This window comes from Felis catus, chromosome C1 (assembly GCF_018350175.1).
Source record: "Felis catus isolate Fca126 chromosome C1, F.catus_Fca126_mat1.0, whole genome shotgun sequence".
NCBI classification, from domain to species: domain Eukaryota; kingdom Metazoa; phylum Chordata; class Mammalia; order Carnivora; family Felidae; genus Felis; species Felis catus.
This window is the reverse complement of record NC_058375.1, coordinates 164,530,410-164,556,602: the sequence shown is the minus strand read 5'-3', so window position 1 is coordinate 164,556,602 and position 26,193 is coordinate 164,530,410. Positions and strand designations below refer to the sequence as shown.

The following is a 26,193-nucleotide window of genomic DNA, read 5'->3' as shown; positions in this document are numbered from 1 at the left end:
AATCACTACAGATTACACATTTTTAACTTGCCAATGCCACATGTGTCATACAATCCAGAAAAATAGCACAATATTTTGATTAATTAATTGCCCGGCATACCTCTATAATATTTTTCCTATATTATTTGGCTGCAGTCTTGATAACTTCTTTATATGGCAATGATTTTGTGATATATTTTTTATAGAAAGGATAAAAAGACTTTTCAATCTTTGCTCTACCTTGGTTGAACTAAATTTACTTTTTATTATTGATAGCTAGGATTCAATAAGCATTGCACACAGACATATATCTCTGTTTATTATATGGCTAGACGTTTGCACAAATACAAGAATCATGATTAGTTCTATTTCACACATTCTTGTCAGAAAAGAAAAAATAAATTGGGGGGTATCTTAGCCCATTAGAGCTGCTGAAACAAAAATATCATGGACTGAATGGCTTAAAAAACAAACATTTATTTCTCTTAGTTCTGGAGGCTGGGAAGTCCAAGATCAAGGCAGATTCACTGTCTGGTGAGAGCTCACTTCTTCACTGAGGACATCTTCTCACTGCGATCTCACATCTCACATAGCAGAAGAGGCAAGGAGGCTCTCCAAGGTCTCTTATAAAAGTACTAATTCCATTTGTGAGGGCTCTACCCTCATGACCTAATCATATCACAAAGGCCCCACTTCCTAATACCATCACACTGAGTACTAGGTTTTCAACTTAAGAATTTGGGGTGGGGGGACACAAAAATTCAACTCAAACAATAGCTTTATGAAGAGTGATATATGGTTCATCACTGAGTGTATGCTTGACAGAAAAGAACTTTCATTTTCATTAGCCATTGATGAGACTAGTTTCTGGTTCTATAGATTTCAAACCTCTTGTGTCCTTCATCGCTCACTTATTTTTAATGCCACGCCTTGTAAAGCATGTTGATACTGTGATATGACTTCTGGACTCTGCATCTTTGTGTCCTGATGCTGAGTGAATGAATCAGTACAGTGGGCAGTAAAAGTATTCTGGGACAGTTTCTCCACTGGGGTGGTTAGCAATAACCGAACGAAACGTGGAAGTGACTGAAGGCTGCATAAATATATCTTAGGAAACCCAAACTAAATGTTGTCCCAACCCAATTTCCCTCAACTACATCTCCAAACTACTGGTGGCCATTCCAAGCACACTGGCTACCGACTGGGGAAGCATCGAGGGGAAGCCGGAGTAGACAAAGACGGGGGTCTTAACCGATTGCATTTAAATATCTTACTTGTCCAAACTTTACAAAACATGCGGCTCTGTGAGCATATTACCTGGACCCTACCCAGGGTCTTGGAGCTGATGATGGAGCAGCTTACCAATGAGGGACCCTAAAGCTTAAAGTTCATTAGCATCATGGCAAACTTCATTGTTCTTCTCTTCCTCCCACATAGTGTTTTTTAGGACGATGCCTCCTAAGGCTACATGCCCAGCACCCAGTACACAGCTATACTTGCAGAGTGTGATTATCCAACACCTGACAGGCACTACATTTTATTTACCATACTCACTCAGCTTGACTTAACTCCACTTTGGATGAGCTGTTGTCTGAAGCAGGTCCAACTCTCTAAAACAGAAAAAAATAGACTTGGTATTTGCAACACTCTTATTTGACAGGATCTCTTAAAATGTAGTCTATACCAACCATACTTCTAAGAATAAAAGAGCTGGAGGTTGGCTTTTGAAACCCAGATGAATTACCTAGGAACAATGCCCCATAATAAATTCAACTAACACCTCATTTACATCAATATTGTACAGATGGACGCAAAGAAATTTATTATGAATCTTGGCCCCAGTCCACACTCTTCTCTAAAGTGTGTTGGGTTTGGATTATTTTATTCCTCCACCAGATAAAAAAGAAAATAAAAGAATAAAACAAGACAAACAAAAATCCCACCTCCAACAATGTATTATATTCACTTCTTGCACAATTTGTTTCTCAAAAGATAAAACGTGTTTCTATAGCCTCTTCTACACAGAGAGCAGAAGTGGAAGGCAGTGTTTCCAGAAGCTTGGATGCTCTTTGTTCTAAGCAAGATTCTAATAAATGCACACAATTTATAAGCGATACTTTGAGGACTAGCTCACGGAATTTAAAGCAATCCAGGATTTAATAGCAATCAACAGAATCAAGGCAAAGTGAAACTATTACGGCTGAACACACTGGAAAAGTGGAGTTTGAATTGATGCCGCATATTATTCATTTTGACAAGTGCAAACTCACAGTGAAGATAGCAGGAGAAGAGACGGGGACTGCAAGGAAGGGTAATACAAATGTATTATTAACACAGAAACAAATCTGACTTTAAACCTGGCGTGTCTCCTGGTTAGCAGGAATAATAATAAGGCCTTGAATTCTCATTGTATTTTGCATCAAAAGTAATCAAAGAAGTTCCAAATTTTCATGGGCGATATGGTGGTCAGTCCACATCCGTTATATCTTCAAAGGAAACCTAGTACCAAATTAAATGTGTGCATTTGGGGGATGCATGCAGATAGGTAACATCAAAAATGCACTCAGACACCAAGAAATGCGGACAGTAGCATTGCGGGGCTCTCTCCGCAAAGGCCAGTCGGGCAACGAATCAGAGACTGGCCCGATTCACACAGGGCAGGTAGGCACTGAAGACACTTGCAGCGCAGTGAACCCCAGCCGGGCTCTCAGCTCCTCCTTCGGACTAATTGGGGGAAGCTCTAACAAAACATCTCAGAAGATTGCCTGTGACTGTTGGGGTCCGACGGACTTTCACAAATACTCCAGTGGGACCAAGAGTGCAAAGACACAATCGGGATTCCACCCGCACGTGGCGAGCGCCAAGCCCGAGGACCTGTGTTGAGCCCACCTCTGCATGCATACGCCGTGTGCGATGTGCTGCATTGGTGTCGCCTGCTGTCACAGCAATCCTCCCCAGGCGAGTCCTGTGAGTATCCCCGCTTTACTTGTGAGGAAACTGAAGCACAAAGGCGTTGAGGAATTGGAGAGGGTCAGTCACCTCCAGGTGATGCCAACACAACGGCAGGAAAGAATTTTAGGTTAGTGGTCGTGAAACCTGTCCTTAGAAATGTCTGCACTGTACGTGTTGGCTCGCCGGATCCATAGACTGTTCCAAGATGTACAGACACAGCCAAACCTCCTGGGTTCCGAGTTCCCACAGAGCTCGTCCTGTCGCTTCACTCTGTTCCGGATGACTCCTTAGTAAGACATTTATAAATACAGTTGCTGACCTAATGCCCCGAACTAAACCAAATGAAAAACCGAAAGCATGGTCAGAATGCACCTACCAGAGAAACTGTGCCTGAGACGGGGAATACCTGCCGTGTCTGCTCCACAAGGGAACATCCACAGCCTAATAAAGAGTTAAAGTGGCCGTTCAGGAACACCCGTGCCCTGTCGCAGGTAGCCATTATTCTAACACCACTGCTCCTCCTGAATTAGTGTCAAGTATGTAAACCCAAATTTATATTAGCATAAATATTGAGGAATGTTTAATGCTGTGCTGTATTCTTGATTTATAGGAGGACAAAACAAAACAGATAAATCATTTTCCTTAAGTGCCATGGCCATACATCTTTAAATAACCAGCCCCTCAAGTCCAAAGGCACGAGTTTCTCCTTAAGCCACATTTGTAATTCTCATTAGTAGCCAATGAGAGCTGTACCCACCAGGGAGAAATAAAACTGAATGGATACCTTGCACTTCAGATTTTCAGAGCAACGTGAACAAAGCAGGTCTTTTGACTTAATCATGGTAAGGTAGTGCCAGTAAGGCAAGGAGCGCCAGAAAGTCAGAAACCCGGAATTAGACATTCATTGACACTGAGCTACATTAAATTCGGCAAAGGTGGAGATCTCAAATGGATTAGTCCTATATAGAAATGTTGCTGATGACGAGGAAAGGAAGAACATTTAAATGAAAGCACGTCTTTCTTATCGGCCCTAGAAGTCTGACTTTCAGATCCACGAGTACATTGTTCTTTAAGAATTAAGAAGGAGAAGTAATTATCAATAATGTAGTCAGCTTGTGTATGTCAGACAGATAAAGTCAAGCCACTTTTAAAAAATCAATGAGATACAGAATATGAATTTGTATCCTAATGGACAGGCACAAATAAAGAAGGGAAAGCATAACCACAGTACTGGACTCAAGATTTTCAAGTCAGGTCCAGAATTTTCTCTCAAGATGCTTCTTAGGTCCAAAAATAAGAGTAGAAAAGACAGAAGAGACCACTGTCAGCAGCGGGCTAGCTTCTCACCGGCTAAGAGCCTTTTGTTAAATATTCAGGAATTCCCGGAAGTAGATCTTTAACTGTTGGTAGCTTCAAATTGGCTACAGTGGGAGTGTTTACACGATGGAAATGAGCAAATGCTACATTTGTTCCCAGACACTCACCCAACCACCCCTCACCCCTGCCCCCAGAGCCACTTTACTAGCACACCACTGGTCAACTGCTGAGATGTGGCCAACCAAGTCTTTATCCCAATTCCAAAGGCGTAGACTTCTACTCTCACGCTTTTTAATAATGAGTCAAAATAGTGCATTAGTTCTCAATTCAGTGACTAGGAAATATGCCGCATTGTTAAAAATGCTTTGGGTACTTCAGACGCTGCCCAGTAAAATGTAACTCTGTAAAGAATGATTGGTAAAATGTACACAGGCCTGGGAATCTGAGGAAATTAGTGGGACTCCCACTCAGCAGCTGGATGGCCTTTGGCAATTCACTTCCCCTCTTTGCAACCTCCTTTCCTTCTTCGCCTGCATACTGGGAGAGTAGCAATACCCTCTCTGCCTATTTCACAGGATTGCTGTGAAGATGCACATGAAACCACGTTCTAAACGGTGAGGCACAGAAAAAAGGTCAGGAAGTCCATAAAAGTAACCATGTATTTCCTACCCGTTCATAATGTGCCCTCCATCATGGCAGCGACTGTTGGCTGGTGTTGTAGGCCTGTATGTATCAAGGCCCCTAACCATCCTGTTAGTGACATGGGAAGAGATGACAGCATGTGTTTCCTGAATGCACCACAATTCCCACAACTGCCCTGCACACACTGCGGTGTCCAAAAAAGATGACTTCTTTGAAGACTTCCTACTACAAGGAATGAATAACTAAGAGCTTTGCGGAACTACAAAGAAATTAAAATTCCACCAAGAAGTTATTTTTTATCACTTCAATCTCAACATCTTTTTTTGATCCCTCTGATTACGACTTCCTCAGATTTGATCTTTGAACCATCTTCAGGCTCTGTTTCAAATCACTCCTCCAAATGCACTGTTTCTTAAAGTTCCTGTGGCTCAAGTGCATGGATTCTTCCCAGTCTACACTGAATGGCACGGGTCTTGTTCTAATAAGCAACAGAATAACGGATGCCACTGGTCACAAAGTCATCAACTAATCCGTAATGTCCACTAATCGCTATTCACTTCAGTCTCCTATTTTCTCCTGGGTGATTTTTTTTCTTTTAAGATTTTTTTTACAACCTACAAATAGACCGTCTATTTTCTCACCGTGGAACAGCATGGAATCATGGAGAACACATAGGATTTGGGGCGCAACAGATCAAAGTTTAAATCCCAACTTTACCGGTTAATAGTCTCATGACTTTAAGGAAAATGATCCACCTTTCTGACCTTCAGTTGCCTCGTCTTTGAAGTGGGGACAATAAATTAAGTGGGACGAGGTATGTGAAAGTACCTGGCATGGCGCCAAACACAAAACTCCCCCATACTCACCTCTCCTGCCTCTGGAAATGCTTGCAACCCTTACTGCAATCTCTCAGAATGCTCTAGGAGAGGCTTAAATACGTTGGCCTCTAGCCTCTGGTTGTCAAATAAGAACTAAGCTTTTAACAGTCTGAATTAATTGAGGTAAATCATCGTCTATTGATGTTTGGGAATGGTTTAAGAAGGCTGCCTCTGATGATCCAGGTTGGATCTGATCCTCCCAGCTGCTATTCCTCTTTTTTTTTCTTCTTTTTTTTTGTTTACGTTTTCATCCTTCCTTCCTTCCTTTTCTTTTTTAAAAATTTTTTTTCTCATTAGGTCAATAAGTGTTTATTGCATGCCGACAGGAGGCAGATGTATAGGTTGTGTGGGGCTTGAAGTTTGTAATGGTTGGGAGACCCCGTTATGAAAATGAATATAAAACTGCAAATACAAAGTTAGGCATAAAAGTGAATGTTTCTTCGAATGCAAATGGAAGGGACCCTGAAGCTTAAGGTTTATTTGCTTTATGGTAAATCTGCCTCCGATAACCTACCACATGCCAGGCACGATGTGAGGTTCTGGGGATACAGACCCGAACGCAGTGGACATGGTCCCACTCACGTGGATCCAGCAGTCTAGTAATTTGCAGACAATGCTGAGCCTTTTCTTACCTCCCCAGAGAGCTGCGTGGTCCATGCCCTTCTCGCAGTTGGAGGTCCTTAAACACCAGCACCTTTTCCTGTTTCTTCCTTACCCCATGCTGGAAATAACCCAGACTCTTCTACACCCAGTGGCTCTCTCAAATTTCCTCCAGCTTGAAAGAGAAGACAGCCTTCCCCAAGGGTGTCAGTAGAAAGATTTCTGGAATTTTCTCAGAATTTGAAACCTCCCTGAGATGAGGGATGAAGTCATGGGATCCAAAAAGTGAAGCAGTGTTCTTAAGATAGAAAGGTAGTCATTGCCCAGCCAGAAGTAAAGCCCAGTGCCCTGCTTTGGGCTTTAATGGCATTTCTGTTATGCCACATCATCTCCCCTAGACTTACTGTCCAAATGGGGAGTAGGAAAGGGCAAATACACTTTATCCCGCCCCAGAGAGGAATTATAGCAAACCAGTCCTCGATGAACATCATGGGTAGCCAGTTGTCTTTATTACCTTCTAGGCACCATAACCAATCACCCTTTAAAATTCTACAGTCGTCATCGTTGGTGGGGATGGCTGTCTTTGCCAGCTTCATCCAGAAAGTACACTGACGTCCAGGAAACACTTGCATCTTTGTAAGAATTAAAGATAAATCAAAATTAGAATGTAACTCCTGTTTCCTTTTTATTTTAAACTTTATTTTCTCTTTCTCCCTGAAGAACATGGTAGTGCACATCTGAAGAGCTGAATTCTATCTTACCAAATTATCATCTTTTTTTCTGGTCCGGTTATAAGAGTTTGAGTGTGTGTAACTGCTGAATTTCTTTATTTTAAAGACAAGGATTGGCCCCTAGATGCTCCTTGAAATATTCATCAATGTCTAATACATACAGAATATTACTTAACATTCAGGACAATATAATCTTGCCTTTTGAAAAACTTCATCTTTTGATTAAATGGCACTGGCATTTGAGAAATAGAAACAATGATCCCCGAAAAGCCATATATATAAGATAGATATTGATTCCATTTTGGAGTAATAGCAAACCACAGCGCTGCTATGAAATTATCAAATTGGGGGTAGAAATCCTTAAAGAATGAAGGCTGGGGAATTTATTGTATGATCAACATACTGCATCTTTGCAATAGCAGAGAAAAAGCATGTAGCAATTGTGGCTGAAAACATCAATGTAAACGTTATTATGCCTTCCCAGTTCTCAGTCATATTGGCTGCTGACATCGCTCAGTGTCGGTTGATTGTCCGTGGCAAAGCAGGTCTGTTGTCTATTGGCTCGCCAGCCTCATGTGATCCCACTGCCTGCACCCACGTAAATCACCGAGTGAACTGTTGTGTGAAATCATGCCTACACCCTTTGGTGCATTTGCAGTGTGACAGCTCACCCCCGAAATAGATTGGACGTCTTCAGACCACATTTGCCCTTCCCACAATCCATCCTGGAACCTGAGCCTCCCACGAACCTCAGGACTCACATTCTTATTGTCTCGCATTCACATGCCAGTCTGTGTGGGCTTTGCTCCCTCACAGGCACATCGCCTGCACCTTTATTTGCTTAGCCTCTCTTTGCATTTGTGCGATGTCTCTTCACAGGACTCCGTGATGAACACTCGGCAGCGTTGCGAACTGCCCTTCCAGTTCTTACTTCCCCAAATCTGATAAAGAGCTTAGCAGGGCATCTCAGTCTTTGTGTTTGGATAATTTATGTGGTGAAGATATAACAAAATCAGAATTGGAAGGATATTGAGACATCTTATTACCTACAAGAAAAAACACTACAAAGTGTGTCCCAAAATCTCAACGTGAACGTTTGGCTTGTAGATTTCTTATTTTCCCAATACATGGTAACATTTTCATATGCTGATAGTGAGGGTAGAGAATAGTATAACCTTTCTGGAGGACAATTTGGCACTCCTTGATGAATAATTTGAGATGTGTGAGAAAAGAGTTATAAGAATGTTAAATCAGAGGTGTTTATAATCGCAAAATAGCTACTTATAAGTATATGCATTTATCATTGTTATATATACTTTTGTGTTTATAATTACAATAATTAAAACAGGGCAATAAATAAATGGATAAAGAAGGGATAAATTATGAAAATAACCTAGAGGCACTTGGGTGGCTCAGTCAGTTAAGCATCTGACTCTTGATTTCGGCTCAGGTCATGATCTCACAGTTTGTGAGTTCGAGCCCCACGTGAGGCTCTTCACTGACAGCACAGATTCTACTTTGGGTTCTCTCTCTCCCTCTTTTTCTGCCCCTCCCTTGCTTGCTCGCTCTCTCTCTCAAAATAAATAAATAAACATTTTTTTTAAAAAAAGAAAAGAACCTAGATGTCTGTCCAAACATGACTCTGCCATAATTATTGAAATTTTTTGAGACTATGTTTATAATTTTAGAGTATCTTAGTAAGCAAGACATAAAACCCAAAAAATAGTAATGATTTTTTACGGCATACAAATCTGCAAACAAACACAAACCAGATATAAACAAAGTCAAATCTTGCAACACGTATATATTGAAAAAAAGGATGCTAGGAGCTCTCACGATTTCATTTTATTTGATTGATTTAAGAAGAAAGACAAAGGAAAGAAAATAATGCTAATAGAAAAATAGTCAAGAAGCACCAATAGATAATTCACAGAAGCCCAAAGGCCAATAAACAAACAAACAAAAAGATGCCTGGCTTCACCAACAATCAATGAAATGCAAATGAATGCCTAATTACATATTTTTCAGCAATTCCACTGGGGAAAAGACCGATAATATTAACTCATGGCAAGGGAGTGAGGAAACTGGTAGGGAGAGCATAAATGGGTACAACACTTGTGAAGAACATTTGGAAACACCTAAAATAATACATACGCCTATAATCACGTAATACAGTAATTGCTTGCATTTAATGAGTTCTTGGTATGTACTCAGGCTACGTGCTTGTGTAGTTGCATGTATTAACCATTTAATCTTCATAAGTGTCCTATGAGCAGTGCTGTGCACTCGCAGTTCCGGAAGGCACAGTTCACCTAGACTTCCCTGCGGACGGCGCCTCCTAGGGCCGTGAGGGCTATCTCCCTGACTGTGAGGTAGCACTTTCATATTCCCATTTTACACAGGAGAAAGCTAAGCTCTGGAAGGGTTACGTAATTTTCCTATGGTCATGGCAATGGTGTGATTATAAACCAGCAATCAAGAAAGAAGGAAAGGAGGGAGGGAGGGAAGGAGGAAAGGAAGAAAGGAAGAAAGGCGGGAGGAAGGGAGGGAGGAAGGAAGGAAGGAAGGAAGAAAAGACAAAAGAAAAGAGCAAAGAAAAAGTCCTGATCTGTAGTGTTTGCCAATTTCTATGGTGTAAACAGCCCCACCATGGCCAATAACAGCTATAGACAGAAGATCACTGAACTTGGAATTGAGAAAAGTGCATGAGCGGCTCTCATGTGCCAGCCTTGGCATAAGCATACCCCAGTTTGTAAGTGTTCCCACCAAGATACAAATTCAGGCAGTTTGGCTTTCAAAGCAGATGTCCATGGCTCAAAATGCTATTTCTAGGACTACACAAAATGTACAAAATACACGTAGCCAAAGTTACATGTGGAAGAACGTGTGTAATGGAGAAAAACTGAAAATTTAAAAGTTTATTTATTCATTTATCAGCTATGTTACTGAGAGCCTATTATGTAGCTGTTACTAGACCAGTGCCAGGGACACAGCGGTGATAAAACGGACATGGTTCCACCAAACTTAAAGTCGAAGGGAAAGACAAAGAGACAAGTACTCATTCAAATTATAATTCACCTAATCAAGAAATATTACATAAATGGAAAATTGGTGGGTGTGTATACATTATATGCATATATATATACATATATGTATATATGGACACAAAGTTTAAAACCTTTAGCATAAATTACCTCATGTAATGTTTTCTTCCTTTTTTAAACTATAGATATGTATCACTTTTATGATTAAACATAAAAAAATTAAATACCATCATTGCTGTGCAAAGATGTTTGAGGTTATGGCTTAAAAGAAAGCAGGTTACAAAACGGTATGCATACGTTTTGCGTAAGAAAAATCCTACAAAGATAACGCTGAGTTGTTAGCGGTGGTTAACTACGTAATGCTTTTCCTTCCTCTTTTTGCCTCTTTTTACTTAACAACTTTCTGACTCTGAACATGTGTAGCTTTTGCAATAGAAAAATAAATATAAACCATTTTTAATACATGAATAAAAAGAAAAAGCCAATGGCATCACCTTATCTTGCCACATGCACAAGCTCAGAGCCACTTTTCTGGAGGAAATCCACTAGAAAGAGTGGGCTGGCGGGGTGTCTGCTGTCCTAAAGGATACATATGGGCTCTCTAAAGTCTGGAAGTACCATGACAATGGCAGAAGGTTTCACATTTCACCTGGGTGTTTGCCTTCAAGTAAGGACAGCAATTCCATGTTGAGCTGGTCCAACCCAAGGGGGAAAATAAGAGAGAGATGCCCAATAAAGTCCAAACACGAAATCACCTCCCCCACTGGAAATCACGGTCAGGTTCAAATGAATTCACACATTTTACACATATTTCTCTGCTTCCACTTATCATGCCAAAGGTCAATCTACGGTTTACATTCATACCAATATGACGTGTCCAAACCATTGTAATTCTTAGAAAAATACAATGCACAACTGCACACCAGAAAAACAGCCACCCAGCAAGGGGAAAATTTTCAATAGCATTAGGATTGCTCAACAAACCAACAAAAGCCAGGAAATTCAAAGTTAAGTTTTACACTCCCTTCTTAACTCCACGCCATTGTGAAAGAGAAATAAAAGGCACAATGGCGTGCGTTAGGGGTGCAATGTCAGCAGTAACAGCACTTCCAGGCTTTTATTGACTGTGTCATAACCTTAACATTCTATAAACAGGGGATTTGGCTTAACACCTGGGTCCTTTAAAAGAGAAATATCTCCTGGAAGCCTAGACTGGGAAACCCGAAGAGGTTTCCTGGTCTCTTAGGTATACACAGTAAATCATTATAGAAAGAGGAAACAGATAAACTTGTAGTTAAGATTACAGCCATTCTGGGCTCTCGGGAAAATAAATAATTACAACAAAGAAATCCTATTTACTTATGAGACCAGAAGAGACTCCTGAGTAATCTGGTCTACCAGCTAATTATTAGACACATTTCTCGCGCAAAGCGTTGCATTCAGGGAATAAAAGTATTCCTCGATGGTACTTTAAAGCGCTAATAGTTTAATGTTTCTTTTCGTACCATTTGCCAAATACAGCAAGCTCCTTTTTGAGTGTTCAATTCCTGAATAAACTGAAATTCCAGCCAATTTGAGGACGACAGAAACATTTTTAGAAGTTTAAAAATAAGTATAATTCCATTACCAGGCATGAAACCTGGACCTTTTTTTTTTTTTTTTTTTTTTTTTTTTTTGTTAACCTGGCAGGAAAAGTTTATTGAGGAAGTTAAATGAGTCCCAGGAAAGTGCACTTTCATGAATTGGCTTGAGTGAGATTGTGAAGGAGGAGACGCACTTCACAGACGCTGGACACACGAAGCTCCTTCCTGTGGGGAAGCTCTGAACCACAGGACTGGTGTCTTGAAAATCGTCAGGCTTTGCCCCACCCAAAAGCCACCTCTGCTTTAGAGTCATGATGAAAGATGGGGACTCATGCTCTGTCTCTCTCTTAAAAATAAACGTTAAAAAAAATAATAAAAAAAAGAAAGAAAGAAATACGGGGACTCTTGAGCAACGCTTAAGGTTTGGTCCCTGTATCTAATGTCAAACCAAAAAATGATTTGGGATCAAGGTTCTTCTCCCTGGTAACATACAGAGATTCTCGCAACAGAGAACAAACTTCAAATAAGCCAACTATTTTCCTCTTTGGAATCTTCGCTTTAGTAAATGGCAATGGTCAGAACTGTTCTTAAGTAACCAAATAGTAAGCTGCTTTAAGGTGAATTCTTGCCATTGGCTACCAAAAGATATGTAATGAGCAGAATAACAGCTGCCAAGAAATAAGATCCCTTTAATACCTTAAAGGAATTCTCCTTTTAAGTTACTTTTTTTTTTTTAATTTTTTTTTCCCAACGTTTATTTATTTTTGGGACAGAGAGAGACAGAGCATGAACGGGGGAGGGGCAGAGAGAGAGGGAGACACAGAATCGGAAACAGGCTCCAGGCTCTGAGCCATCAGCCCAGAGCCCGACGCGGGGCTCGAACCCACGGACCGCGAGATCGTGACCTGGCTGAAGTCGGACGCTTAACCGACTGGCCACCCAGGCGCCCCTTAAGTTACTTTTTTAAAGATCAGAAAATAAATATGGAATTGTATCAAATCCTTTTGGGGCATCCCTCAAGAGACCACGCATTTTTCCCTCTTATGTTAATATGGTGAGTAACAGAATCGCTTTCATAATGTTAAACCACATATGCATTTTTGGAATAAACATAGGTCCATTCACATGCAGTTGGGCAAAACTCAGCCACATGACCATATAGAACTAAAAGACATGGCAAGGTAGACTGTGTGCACCAAAAGAAAGGGAAGTGAGCTTGGTGAATAGCTACCCAGTCTCTGCAACACCAGCCATGCCATCTCTGGACCAATAAGAATACCCTTGCCACAAGGAAGCATTCCTAAAGAAAAGAGCAAATCACTCCCCTTCTCCGTTACATCCCCAACTCAAAATAGCCAAGAAATTGGGAAAACCTGGAGCAAGTAGGGCTAGTCAAATTTTCTCACCAAATAAGAATAATTCTTGCGCTCACATCGCAAAACTCTGTACTCATATCAAGAAAGCAGAAGGTCTAGTGGCACCTGGGTGGCTCAGTCGGTTAAGTGCCGGACTCTTGATTTTGGATCAGGTCATGATCTCACCGTTCCTGAGTTCAAGCCCTGCATTCGCCCTGTCAGCGCAGAGCTTGCTTGGGATTCTCTCTCTCCCTCTCTCTCTGCCCCTCCCCAGCTCTCTCTCTCTCTCTCTCTCTCTCTCTCTCTCTCTCTCTCAAAATAAATAAACTTAAAAAAAAGAAAAAAAGAAAGCAGAAGGTGTATACTTTTCACTCTGTAAGCTGGGTGAATACATACAAGGATTTATAGGTACTATTGTTAGTTTTGTAACTGTAAAGTGATACCCACTTTCACATTTTTATGTTATTTGATAAATCAAACATGTAACTAGTACAGAAACCAAATTATACATTTTACTTTAAATTTTTTTAACGTTTATTTATTTTTGAGACAGAGAGAGACAGAGCATGAACGGGGGAGGGTCAGAGAGAGAGGGAGACACAGAATCCGAAACAGGCTCCAGGCTCCCAGCGGTCAGCACAGAGCCCGACGCGGGGCTCGAACCCACGGACCGTGAGATCATGACCTGAGCCGAAGTCGGACGCTCAACCGACTGAGCCACCCAGGCGCCCCTATACATTTTACTTTAAAAATTAGAAGCAGGGGCGCCTGGGTGGCGCAGTCGGTTAAGCGTCCGACTTCAGCCAGGTCACGATCTCGCGGTCCGTGGGTTCGAGCCCCGCGTCAGGCTCTGGGCTGATGGCTCGGAGCCTGGAGCCTGTTTCCGATTCTGTGTCTCCCTCTCTCTCTGCCCCTCCCCCGTTCATGCTCTGTCTCTCTCTGTCCCCAAAATAAATAAAAAACGTTGAAAAAAAATTAAAAAAAAAAAATTAGAAGCAGACAGCAAAGGTAAAGCAACCAAACTTTTAGCTGAAAAGGTGAGTCATCCATTATGTAGACATTTTTAAATTGCCATTATGAACTTAATAGATATCATATTCAAAGGTAAATTCCACCTAAATGTGAATGTGGTGAGTAGGATCTTGTCCCCCTGCCTGCCCAGGAACCATTTGTGTGTTTGGCTTCTACAGACTACAGAGGGCGCTCAGTAAGGGAGAATTCTATCAACATGGAATGGGAATGTGCCTTGCCTTTCAAACATCAGCCTTAACTTGATTGATCAACTAGATCTTCCAGAGACATGACAACCTCTAAGTGACATTGTACCAGGTTAGACCGAAAACCATTGATTGTTACAGCCCCTAATTCACTGATACACGCCTCCAGCCAATTTATTTAGACCAAATCATATGACTGTCATATGTTCCAGGATTGCAAAAAAGTAATGTTACATTTTCCCATAAAATATTTTCAGAAGAATTTGCATTTTCTAGAAGGTTGAAGGGAAAAAACCTTCGAATGTAAGAATATGAATGACAATTGAATCTCAAAGTTGATTCTAAACCAAACAGAGAGCACTTCTCTTTCTTTGCCACTGACTCCCTCTTAAACTCTTCTCTCTTCTCGAGGTCCATGAAAATCACCATCATGTGTTGGCTTTCCCAGGTACCTCCTTGACAACAACCCAGAAGGGTTAGAAATTGTTTCCTTTCTTCAGATAAGAATTGAGGCATAGACATCTTCAATGATGTCCTCAAAGTCACCCAAACCCATATAGAGGGAGCCCAGTCTCTATCTTCAGGTTTCTGACAGATCCCCATGGCCATGCTCATCACTAACACTACAGTTCCCTACTGCATTGCTTTAGTACAAAAACTAAGGCTCACGCATTCTTTAGTTTCTCAGAGGACAATGATGGTATATTTGTGTTGTAAAGAACCCAGAAATCCCATACTCCTTTCAGGGGGGCTCTACGGATTCCAGGACTCCGCATCACTTCTCTCAACTTCCACCACCATCTCCCACTCAGATTACAGCAGGAACTTCCTAACTGGTTCCCCCTCTCTGCTCCCTCCCTTTCCCCCACCACAGGCTATTCTTAGCCAGACAGATTGTTTGAAATCCTAAGCCAGATTGTGTCACCACAATGCTCAAAACTCTCCAGATTAGCCATCAAATCAAAACCACAATGAGATACCATTTCACGCCCACCAGGATGGCTCCAAGCAAAAAAGACAAATAATAATATGTGTCGGTTAAGAGGTGGCAAAGTTGGAAGGAACCCTCACACATTGCTGGTGGGAATGTAAAATGGGCCGCCATTTGGGAAAACAATCTGACAGTTCCTCAGAAGGTTAAACATATGGCTCAGCAATTCTGAGAAATAGGAATGAAAACATGTTTCCACGCAAAAATTTGTTCATGAATGTTTACAGCAACATTATGCCTAATAGCTAAAAAGTGGAACGATCCAAATTTTCGTTAACTGATGAATGGATAAATAAAAAGTGGCACCAGGGTATATTATTCGGTAGTAAAAAGAAATGAAATACTGACACATACCATGACACTGATGACCCTTGAAAACATACACGCAAAAGAAGCTAGTCACGGAAGATCACGTATTATGAAGTGCCACTCAATTAAAGTGCCCCAAATAGGCAATCCATCGAGAAAGAAGGTAGATCGGTGTTGTCTAGTGCAGAGGGGCTTGGGGGGAAAATGAGGAATGACTGCTGTTGGCTCCAGGGTCTCTGGTTGGGGTGATGCACAGGCTTTAAAGTTGATTGTGGTGATGGTTTCACAATTCTGTGAATATCCTAAAAGCTATTGAATTGTACACTTTAAGCAAATGAATTATATGGTATGTGACTTCTATCTCAATAAAGCTGTATGTATTTTTAAATTTGTTTTGAATTTATTTTTTATTTTGGGGGGGAAGGAGTGGTGAAGGGGCAGAGAGAGAGAGAGAGGGAGAGAAAGAATCCCAAGCAGGCTTCTCACTTTCAGCACAGAGCCCAACATAGGGCTTGATCCCACAAACCGTGAGATCATGACCTGAGCCGAAATCAAGAGCTGGACGCTTAACCAACGGAGCCACCCAGGTGGCCCCTGAAGTTGTATATTTAAATTTTTTTTTTAATTTTTTTTAACGTTTATTCATTTTTGAGACTGAGAGAGACAGAGCACAAATGGGGGAGGGGTAGAGAAAGAGGGAAACACAGAATCGGAAGCAGGCTCCAGGCTCCGAGCCATCAGCCCAGAGCCCGACGCGGGGCTCGAACTCACGGACCGCGAGATCGTGACCTGAGCTGAAGTCGGACGCTTAACCGACTGAGCCACCCAGGCGCCCCATGAAGTTGTATATTTAAAAAAAAAACCCTCCAGAGCCAACTATAGAACCTGGCACTTAGTGGGCGCTTAATAAATATTTGTTGAAAGAATGAATGAGTCAGCGAGAGGGCGTTTTCATTTGTAGATCAAATTAAGATCATGAAATGAGCAAGAAGACTTCAGATAGAGAACTTAGGTCTGGTTACAATATACCATGCCTTGAGAGGTCTTCCCTGAAAGCTCAAAATCTGGTCCCTCCCTTGGTCCAGCCTCCTCCAGTGCCCATCCTTCCCCCTTTATTCCACTCATTTCACGTGATTACGTGTTCTCTATGAGGACAGAGGCCATAGCTGCATCCCCAAAACCCGCCAGCACCGTTCTTGGTGCTCACTGAGCACTTGTGAACTTAGTGCCTGTATGTGAAGTCAATCAATATCTATTTACATCTACTCTATTTATTAAATATCTACTTTATGTCAGACAACATGGTGCATGCTATGTGGGCTATAAAAAGGTTAACAGGCTTCTGAATTGTTGGACTCCTATTACAAGCATGTATTAGTTTTGTTTTGTAAAATAAAATCATGTAAAAATAAAATCATGTAAAAAAATTTTTTTAAAGGTTCTAACTCCTGGTTTCTTTTGAATATTCGAAAGAAAACACTTGACAGCTCAGAAGATCTGCCATTGATATCTGACAACCACAGATATCAACCTAATAATGTGGGAACAAGCCATGATACACAAAGTGGCAGAATGGAGTGTATTAACTATGACTGCACTTCCCGATCCGATCCTTGACTCAGCCACGTATTAACTGCATGATTTCAGATAGGCTGCTCAGCTATTTGGAGCCTTGGTTTTCCCATCTGTAACTCAGGGATCTGGACGCTATTGCCTACCTCACGGGGCTGCTGAGCTGATAATATGAGACAACGCATGTAAATATTCTGCAAATTATCAGTAGTACTATTAGCAGTGGCATAAAGACGAAAGGTGGTCTCTACGGAGACCCCGGAGGGAGGCAGCCTTCGGCTTAGGGCTTCAGGAAGGGGGAGGTTTGTTTAACCCCATGGTCTCTGGAGTCAGACCATCCGGAGTTCTAATCTTAGGGCGACCGCTTACTAGCTTGAGGAATCTGGGTGAGTGAAGCCTCAACATAATTTTCTTTCACGATTACATGGGGAAATTAAAAGCACCTACTTTGTGGAGTTGTGACAAGAATTCAACGAGAAATTGGTATGTTACAATGTGTTCAGCAGATAGCAAGCTTTCCACCAAGGGCAGTGGTTACTCAATCCTGATCCTTAAGAGGGAGCTGTGCCAAGCACATTTCAGAAAGGGTAAAGAGGTAAGGTGTCGGACAACCTTCAGCCAGAGAGACACATGTGCCACAACCCCCTGCAAGCAAATTATTAACCTCCTAATAATAGATTCTTGTGATTACATTCCATAATGGTCTTCTAAAAGCTATCACAGGTACGACTCCAAAGTTTTCCTTTCTCTAGCTGGTTTGGAATACTTTACAGAAGGTACTAGAAAGCTCTCTAGCCATTCAGCGGTCCGGTGTTTCCCTTCAATGGGCTATCAGAAACTCCACTATAAAGCTGATCATCATCGAACATATCAGAGTCTTCCATAACAATGGTGTCAACGTTGGGGGCAGTATTCCTAGGTGTTTGGATTCAACGGGACACTAAAGACGTGCGTTAGATTCCAGAAGGAGAGGAGACCAACAGGCTTCGTGCTTCGAGAACCGAACTTTGGTCTCATCTTCGTTGGAGGGTTTGGATCACCATTTCCCCACCTCTCATCTTTCCCATTATATATTCCCATATTAATTCAATTAGGAATTCTTCACCTGTTTCCATGGTTCTCAAACTTCAGTGTGTATTAGAATGACCCGGAGACCTTGTGAAAACACAGATTCCTGGGCCCTCACCCCGAAATTTCTTATTCAGCAGGTCCAGCATGAGGCACTGGAATTCACAGTTCCATCGGTTTCCCAGGCGAGGTGAGGCTGCCGGTGAGGGGAACACACTTAGAGAACCAGTTACCCACCCTGACAAAGAGCTACTTGCAAAATAGATGTTTTGAAGGCTGCCTTGCTCTTTAAAAGAACTCTGAGAGCAGAAGAGCCTTTCGGATAAAGTCCAACGCACACAGCTTGGGAAGTTTCTAGAGGGTGGACCTTCTGAGAGGCACTGAGTCAGGAGCTGATCGGTTGCAGCTGCTCTGATGAAATGTCCTATAATCAGCGGCTGCTTGTCTCCGCAGACCTCCCTTAGCACAAAGGGTTCCCAGCCCAGCTGCCTGCTCCCAGCTTCCTGGAGCAGAGCTGCAGCTGGCCCCACTTCCCCCTGTACAGGGGACCCGCGGGTGTGATGAGGACCTGCTCTGGGCCCCCGGGGGGACTTCCTCCCCACTTCCTCCCACCTCCTGACATTAGCTCTTCTCACCAGGGAACCAGTCTACACTGTCTTGAGGCAAGTGCTGGAGGTTTACTGTCATAGCAACTGATCCTCTCTCAGCAGAGGCGTAGAAGGACCCTGGCATGGGATTTGATGGGGGCTACACCATTTCCATTTCCCTAAATGACGATGTCACCACTAGGAACTCTCCCTTTTTTTTTTTTTTATTTTTTTTTCAACGTTTATTTATTTTTGGAACAGAGAGAGACAGAGCATGGACGGGGGAGGGGCAGAGAGAGAGGGAGACACAGAGTCGGAAACAGGCTCCAGGCTCTGAGCCATCAGCCCAGAGCCTGACGCGGGGCTCAAACTCACGGACCGCGAGATCGTGACCTGGCTGAAGTCGGACGCTTAACCGACTGCGCCACCCAGGCGCCCCGGAACTCTCCCTTTTGAACTAAGCACTTTTCCACCCAGGAATCCCATCTTATCATGCAAACAGTTCTCGGGAAGGAAGAGTGTGAATTCCCTATCAAATGGAGCCTGGTACCAGCCTCAGAGGGGAGATTGCCAGACCTCCCCCACGAAGGGACGCTGACAACAGCAACTTTGCCTCCCACGCTGTTGTATCAAGGTCCTGCTGACAGGTGCTTGCTGAGGGTGGGCAGGGGAGTGACTGGGGCCACAACAGAGGTTGGGAGCAGTAGCTCTCCCTACACATGGTGATATTTCTAAAATCTCAGGATCAAAATCTGAAGACTATAGATGGTCACCAAACACCTCACCCGTCTGGCCGTCATGAAACTACAGAGAAACGAAGAAATGTCCTTTGCGATTGAACTCCTACTTAACAGCACGTTCTGTTGATGTTTCAGGACAAATCCACCTTCGTGGTTTGTCTTTTGTTTTCTATTTTATTTTGCTTTTGTTTTCTATTTTATTTTGCTATCCTCTATTTTAACATCTTGAGTCGGGTTTCACATAAAAGAAGCAGAGCCAGGATGTTTGGGAAATTAACAGATGATATTTAGCAAACATTTTGACGGGTCATAAAGAAACATCTGCAGCAAGTCTGAGACTAGGAGTAGTGTGCGTTGGGGGAAGGAGGCCCCTCTCCAGCAGCTGCATTAGGTTACAAGGCTGAGCTGAGCTAAGGGGTCGGGGAGCTGACGGCCCTGCGATTCAGTGAGTCCCCAGCAGGGGGCACCCTGCTGCAGTAAACTCTCTCCTTTTTATAGCTTTGCTAGGGTCTGCAGACCTTACACATAATTGGCATTTTGATTTCTGTAACCCTCTGCTTCTTCCTTCAAAGCAGACACTCCTCTCTGAGAAGCTTTCCTCCCACATCTCATGAAAATGGACATTTTGATAGGAGGTGGCTCTCGTGGAGAGGAGTAAAAGCAAAATCTGAAGAAGGAAGACAGTCAATGAAATTAAATAGATTATGAAGAAGGTTGAATACACAGTCACAAAAGTTTAAAGATGGTCTTGCCTGATTTTCATGATGGGCCCAAAGAGCACAAGGAATTCCTGGATTGTCTCATAAAAATCTGAGTCAATGGTGCACATCAGTATAAAAGGACCTCCCAGTATTTCATTTCTCCAGGGTCAGCTGTCTCATTTGACAGCTTGTGTCTGTGCAGAAAACACCCATGTTCTCCTGGCAGTGCGCAAATAATCACAATAAATAATCCACTCATTAGCCAAAACAATCAGCCCTATTTTAGGCAATCCTAAAATGTCTTGGAAGCAAATAATTCAGCAATAGACAACAGCCTTCTCTGAAAACCAGGCTCCGGGATTGCCAGCCGTTACTATTTAAGCATTTTAAATAACCTACTTTTTGCCCTTCTAATAAATGATCATTTATTTGTGTTGAATAAATCAATGAATAATTTTGAATAATTTTAGTTCGTTACACTCCCACTTCACAGCTCTTTAGACACATTTGGGCAAAATTCTCATTTTAAACTTGGTATGGATTTTGAGTTTGATAGGTTTTTTTTTTCATTTTTCTTCTAAGGATTTTCTTGCTGGAGGTTTTGTCTAGCAAGCTCTCCTTATTTCCACTGGCTCTTTTCTCAGCCACATTTTAAAAGCCAATTCATTCTTTTTAAAAAAAAATTTTTTTTTAATGTTTATTTATTTTTGAGAGAGACAGACAGAGCCTGAGCAAGGGAGGGGCAGAGAGAGAGGGAGACACAGAATCCGAAGCAGGCTCCAGGCTCCAGGCTCTGAGGTGTCAGCACAAAGCCCAACGCAGGGCTCGAACTCAAGAACCGTGAGATCATAACCTGAGCCAAAGTCGGATGCTTAATCGAATGAGTCACCCAGGCGCCCCAAAAGCCAATTAATTCCTAAAATATTAACTCATCTAAGCCTCTTGAGGTAAATTTCCTGTCACAGAGGGGTAAACTGAGGCACAGAGAAATTAATGACTTGCTAGAATAGACAGAGGTGGCAAGTAGCTCAGGCAGGATTCGAACTCGAGAGATCTGGAGCCAAAGTCCAAGTACTTAACCACCACGTAATGTTGTCTCCCAATAACAAAGAGCCCTTAGTTGTATGCAAACTCAGCTATATTTAACGAAATATAATAACCGAGGTAATCTAGTCCAATCCTTGGCTCATAGTAGATGCTTGACAAAAACTGGGCATGTGGGAAGAGGATAGATGTATATGTGTACATTGCCCCCACCCCCGAACTCATTTAGTGAAGTGGTTGATAACACTGGCTTAAACAGAACTAGGATATTTCCAGCTCGTTCAATCACTATCTGTGTGGCCTTTTTCAACCAGCTTAATCACACTAAATTCAGTTTCCCCACCTGCGGATACATACTAGAGTCTACCTCGCAGACTTGAGATCAAGATAAATGAAGTAACGCATGTGAAAACTTAGCACAGTGCCTGGCACAGGTGCCATCGTTTCGTTCAGTTTCCTTTGGACTCGGTGTGGTTTTTTTAAAATTTTTTTAATGTTTATTTGTTTTTGAGACAGAGCATGAACAGGGGAGGGGCAGAGAGAGAGGGAGACACAGAATCTGAAACAGGCTCCAGGCTCTGAGCTGTCGGCACAGAGCCCGACGCGGGGTTGGAACTCACAGACCGCAAGATCATGACCTGAGCCGAAGTCGGACGCTCAACCAACTGAGCCACCCAGGCGCCCCTGTTTTTTTTTTTTTTTTTTAAGGATTGAATCAGTGGCTAGCATCCTATCCTAGGGTAAATATTTACTGCAATTTTCCCTCAAATAAGGCCGGTCAAGGAGCACGTTCAAGTCTTTCTGGAGAGACACAGAAGCATTTGGTAATCGATACCGATTGAGGGTTTTGAAAGGAAAAAAGATAAAGAGCTCTACTGGAAAGTCAGTTACGGACTGAAGTTTGGCAAGGTTTGCAGAGCATCAAGTCCACTCCTCCTCCTCCGTAGCCGACACTTTATGTGAGAGAAAGCTGGAAGCTCTGCCCTTGACAGAAGGCAAAGAAGGATAACGACACGAGAGAGGCCACAGAGAGGGGCGGGCCTCCGGGCTCCTTCCCTCTCCTGCTGCAACCTCTCCTCATTTTGCTCCACTTCCGCTGGCTGCACTCCCCCTCACCACACCTCCTCCTGGAGCAGCTGCTCGGTGGGGAAAGAGCATCACGAGATGCCTTTGCTGCCACGGGGCTGTGACAGGGGCCAGGTGGCCTCAGTGAGTGACCAGGGGTGCTCAAGCCCTGCGGAGGGGGGGAAGTGACTTCCCTCGAGCCTCCATAGATGGGTCAGGGCCGTGGCCACCTTTGTCGAACGGTTGTCTTTGCTGTAAGGAAAATGAAACAATGCTCAGTCCTCAGAGTTGTACTTTAGACCATTGCGTGAACCACGATGGATGGCTCAACATCACCCTAAGCTAGTATTTTCCCAGTGGCCGATTCCTGGCTGGGAAGCAGCAAGGGCACCGTGTCCTCCTGGGGTCCTCATGGACCCACAGGCAACTCTTAAGATGACGTTTTAACGTTGCTGTTCTCCGTGCCATTCCTTGACTATTTCCTTCTCACCCAGACAGGACTTGGCACTGATGAGAATCACATAATTTCAGAACACATGAAGGCTAGGAAGGACTACAGGACACCCTGGTGCTGGTGGGAGTTAGAAATAGTGAAAAACACTAGTAACCCTTAATGGCCCACAAACAAGCCTGGAGACTCTGCTCTGTAATACGCGTCTCTATATTTGTACAGCCCAGGGGCCCCCAGAGGACAGCTGGGGAACTTTTGTCAAAAATGGTAAGAAATAGGGGCGCCTGGGTGGCTCAGTCGATTAAGCGTCCGATTTCGGCTCAAGTTATGATCTCACGGTTTGTGGGTTCGAGCCCCGCATCGGGCTCTGGGCTGACAGCTCAGAGCCTGGAGCCTGCTCCGGATTCTGTGTCTCCCTCTCTCTCTGCCCCTCCCCCACTCGTGCTCTGTCTCCCTCTGTCTCAAAAATGAATAAACATTAAAAAAAAATTTTTTTTAATGGTAAGAAATAAATCCCAAAGAGATTTCACTATATAATTCATTTGGCCATTCACATTTTTTTCTGAGCTTCCATTATGTGCCCAGCACTGGGCCAGGAGCTACAGAGAGGCGTGAGGTGCAGTTCTTGCCTTCAAGGAGCCTGCGGTCTGGCGGGAGGGAAGGTCAAGGAGACCAGCCTCCCACAGTATGAAGGGCGTAATAATGGAGGCACATCAAGGTGCTGTGTGGACTAGAGGGGAACTCAGAAATGGACAACTAACCTGCTGAGGCTGCCCACAGAGAAAGCTTTGTAAGGTATGTGACCCTTAGCAAACCCAGCGGACCCAGAGTAGGAAAGGGAGGGGATGGTTCTAGCTTAAGCATCGGAACTCACCGAAGCATGAAAGCACTCGGGGCCATTGGAAACTACAAGGAGTGAAGCTTATTTGTGGAGAAACCACAAGAGAGAACTCTGGAAAGGTGGGCAAGGGCCAGATGGGCCATGCTAAAGAATGAGTATTTTTATCCTCCAGGCAGAAGGAACACACCAAGGTGTAAGTTTGACAGTGACATAATCAGATTCGAATCTAGAAATATCATTCCAATACAGGGGTAGAGGTTCATTTTCAGGGGTCAGTCTCATGATAGGATGACTGTTACCTTGGCTCACTCTACAAATCCTTTCCAAAGAGAGTACTTGCCATTAAGCAGGTGTCCTGACAGTCCAAACTGGAAGAAGCCCATGCCTAAAACCCTAACCCCTCTTATTTGTGGGAGATTAAACAGGACAACAAGTTATTTGCAGCTCTTCCCATTAAGAAGTAGCATCCTGGATGCCTGGGTGGCTCAGTCCGTTAAGCATCGGGACTCTTGATTTTGGCTCAGGTCATGAGCTCACGGTAGTGAGATGGAACCCAAGCCAGTCCCCATGCTGGGTGTGGAGCCTGCTAAGATTCTCTCTCTCCCTCTTCTTCCCCAGGTCTCTCTTTTTCTCTCTCTCTCTCAAAACAAGAAGCAAAGTCCTTTTCCTACCCTTTGAAGGAGAGCTAGCCTCGTGATTCACTTTGACCAACGGAATGTGGCAGAAGTGACATAGTGACACTTCTAAGCCCAGGCCTCAAGAAATCTTACAGCTTCCACTTTCACCCTCCTGGACAACTGCTATCACCATATAAGAAAGCCCAGAACAGCCTCCTTGAGGATGAGAGAGCAGTGGAGAGAGGCCCAAACATCAAGCCATCTAGCAGTTCACTCACATCTGAATGAAACCATCCCCAACAAGCCAGCCTCTGACCAACCCACCAAACAATGGTAGCCACGGAAGTGACCCCAGGGAAGACAAGCAAGAGAACCGTCCAGCTGAACCCAGCACAAGTTACAAAATCAAGGGCAAATTAATGGCCGTCATCTTACAATACTGTGTCTTAGAGCAGTTAGTTACTCGACAATAGATAAACGGGCCTCCTCTGTTTTGCAATTCCTGAAAACTGACACCGTACCAACAAGCTATCCAGAGTTTCACTGGAATTAATCCTGTCTGGAGGGTAAATATACTCCCCATACCTTGTGGAAAAGAGGTTTCTGTTAGCATTGTCTTAGTATCCTTCCCTCCAGAGTGCCAATTAGGGTGCCTGACTTTGTCTAACTTATATCTAACTATAAATGCACTGCCCTGATTGATGAGACAGCAATGTTAATTAATAATTCATAGGAGGGTCAGACATTTTCACATGTAATCACAACTTTAAATCTCAAGAAATGCTCCTGCAGATAGCCGGGAAAGGCAGCTTTTCCTTCAAATCCTGACTTTAAAAAAAAAAAAAGGGGCGCCTGGGTGGCGCAGTCGGTTGAGCGTCCGACTTCAGCCAGGTCACGATCTCGCGGTCCGTGAGTTCGAGCCCCGCGTCGGGCTCTGGGCTGATGGCTCAGAGCCTGGAGCCTGTTTCCGATTCTGTGTCTCCCTCTCTCTCTGCCCCTCCCCCGTTCATGCTCTGTCTCTCTCTGTCCCAAAAATAAATAAAAAACGTTGAAAAAAAAATTAAAAAAAAAAAGTTATCTTCAGTCCCTTGGAAGTAACTAGTCCCTCAGAATTTGGGGAAAATGTGTGGAAAAGCCAAAGTTGGCCAGAGATGTCATTTTTTTTTTTCTCCTCGGGGCAGGATGCCCCTCCGGCAGAATGTAGCTTTCATGTGAACAGTGGGGACAGACAAGGAGAAGACAGAGTGACTGGGTATTTAGGGCCACTTGGATTCCATATGGCGGGTAATGGGGGAGGGGCACTGAACTAGGCACTTGAAACCGAGTTGATGTTATGAAATTCACGGCATCTAAATTCCTGCATGTACATCAAAAGGGAAAGAGCCTTGTTACCACACACTTGAACTCATTTTGAACCTTCAGGAATTCTCTGTAGCGTACTACCATGCCTCATCTTTGTTCCATAAATCTAAAGTTAAGTTTCTATCTTTCTGCTGTCACCACATCATACCAAAACAGCTAGACAGATTTTTACCAAGCTTAGAGGATGTGTTTGGGATGTCCCGACTTGAAAAAAATAAGCCCCAGGATTTGCAAGCATGAAAGTCACCTCGGGAGGCCCCAGATGGCAGGTAGAAATGAGATGTGAAAGACACTTGTGACCACCCATCAGAGACATGGCCAGGAATTAAAACGCTGGGACCAGAGAAAACAAAACTGGGTTTCCAATGGGAGCCCTAACTAAGACCATTAAGGGCACCCACTGCAGGCATCCGTTCTCAATGGGGCTGTTTCTCATGAAGCTACAGTGATAACGTTCACTAGGGTGAGCAGCAGCAGGGATTTCTTTATTTAGCAAGGGTTAAAGATGGTTCTCAGCAACACAGGGAGAGGCCAATGGGTGTCATAA

At 43.2% G+C, this 26,193-nt stretch overlaps 1 long non-coding RNA gene across 1 annotated transcript in view; it reads right to left on the bottom strand.

Moving 5' to 3' along the window:
• Positions 1-281: 281 nt before the first annotated feature.
• LOC109502750 overlaps positions 282-26,193 on the bottom strand; it is a 104,796-nt gene continuing 78,884 nt past the window's right edge. Inside the window, exon 5 of the long non-coding RNA XR_002744853.2 lies at positions 282-7,000. This is a non-coding gene — a long non-coding RNA (uncharacterized LOC109502750). The remainder of the gene's footprint in view (positions 7,001-26,193) is intronic.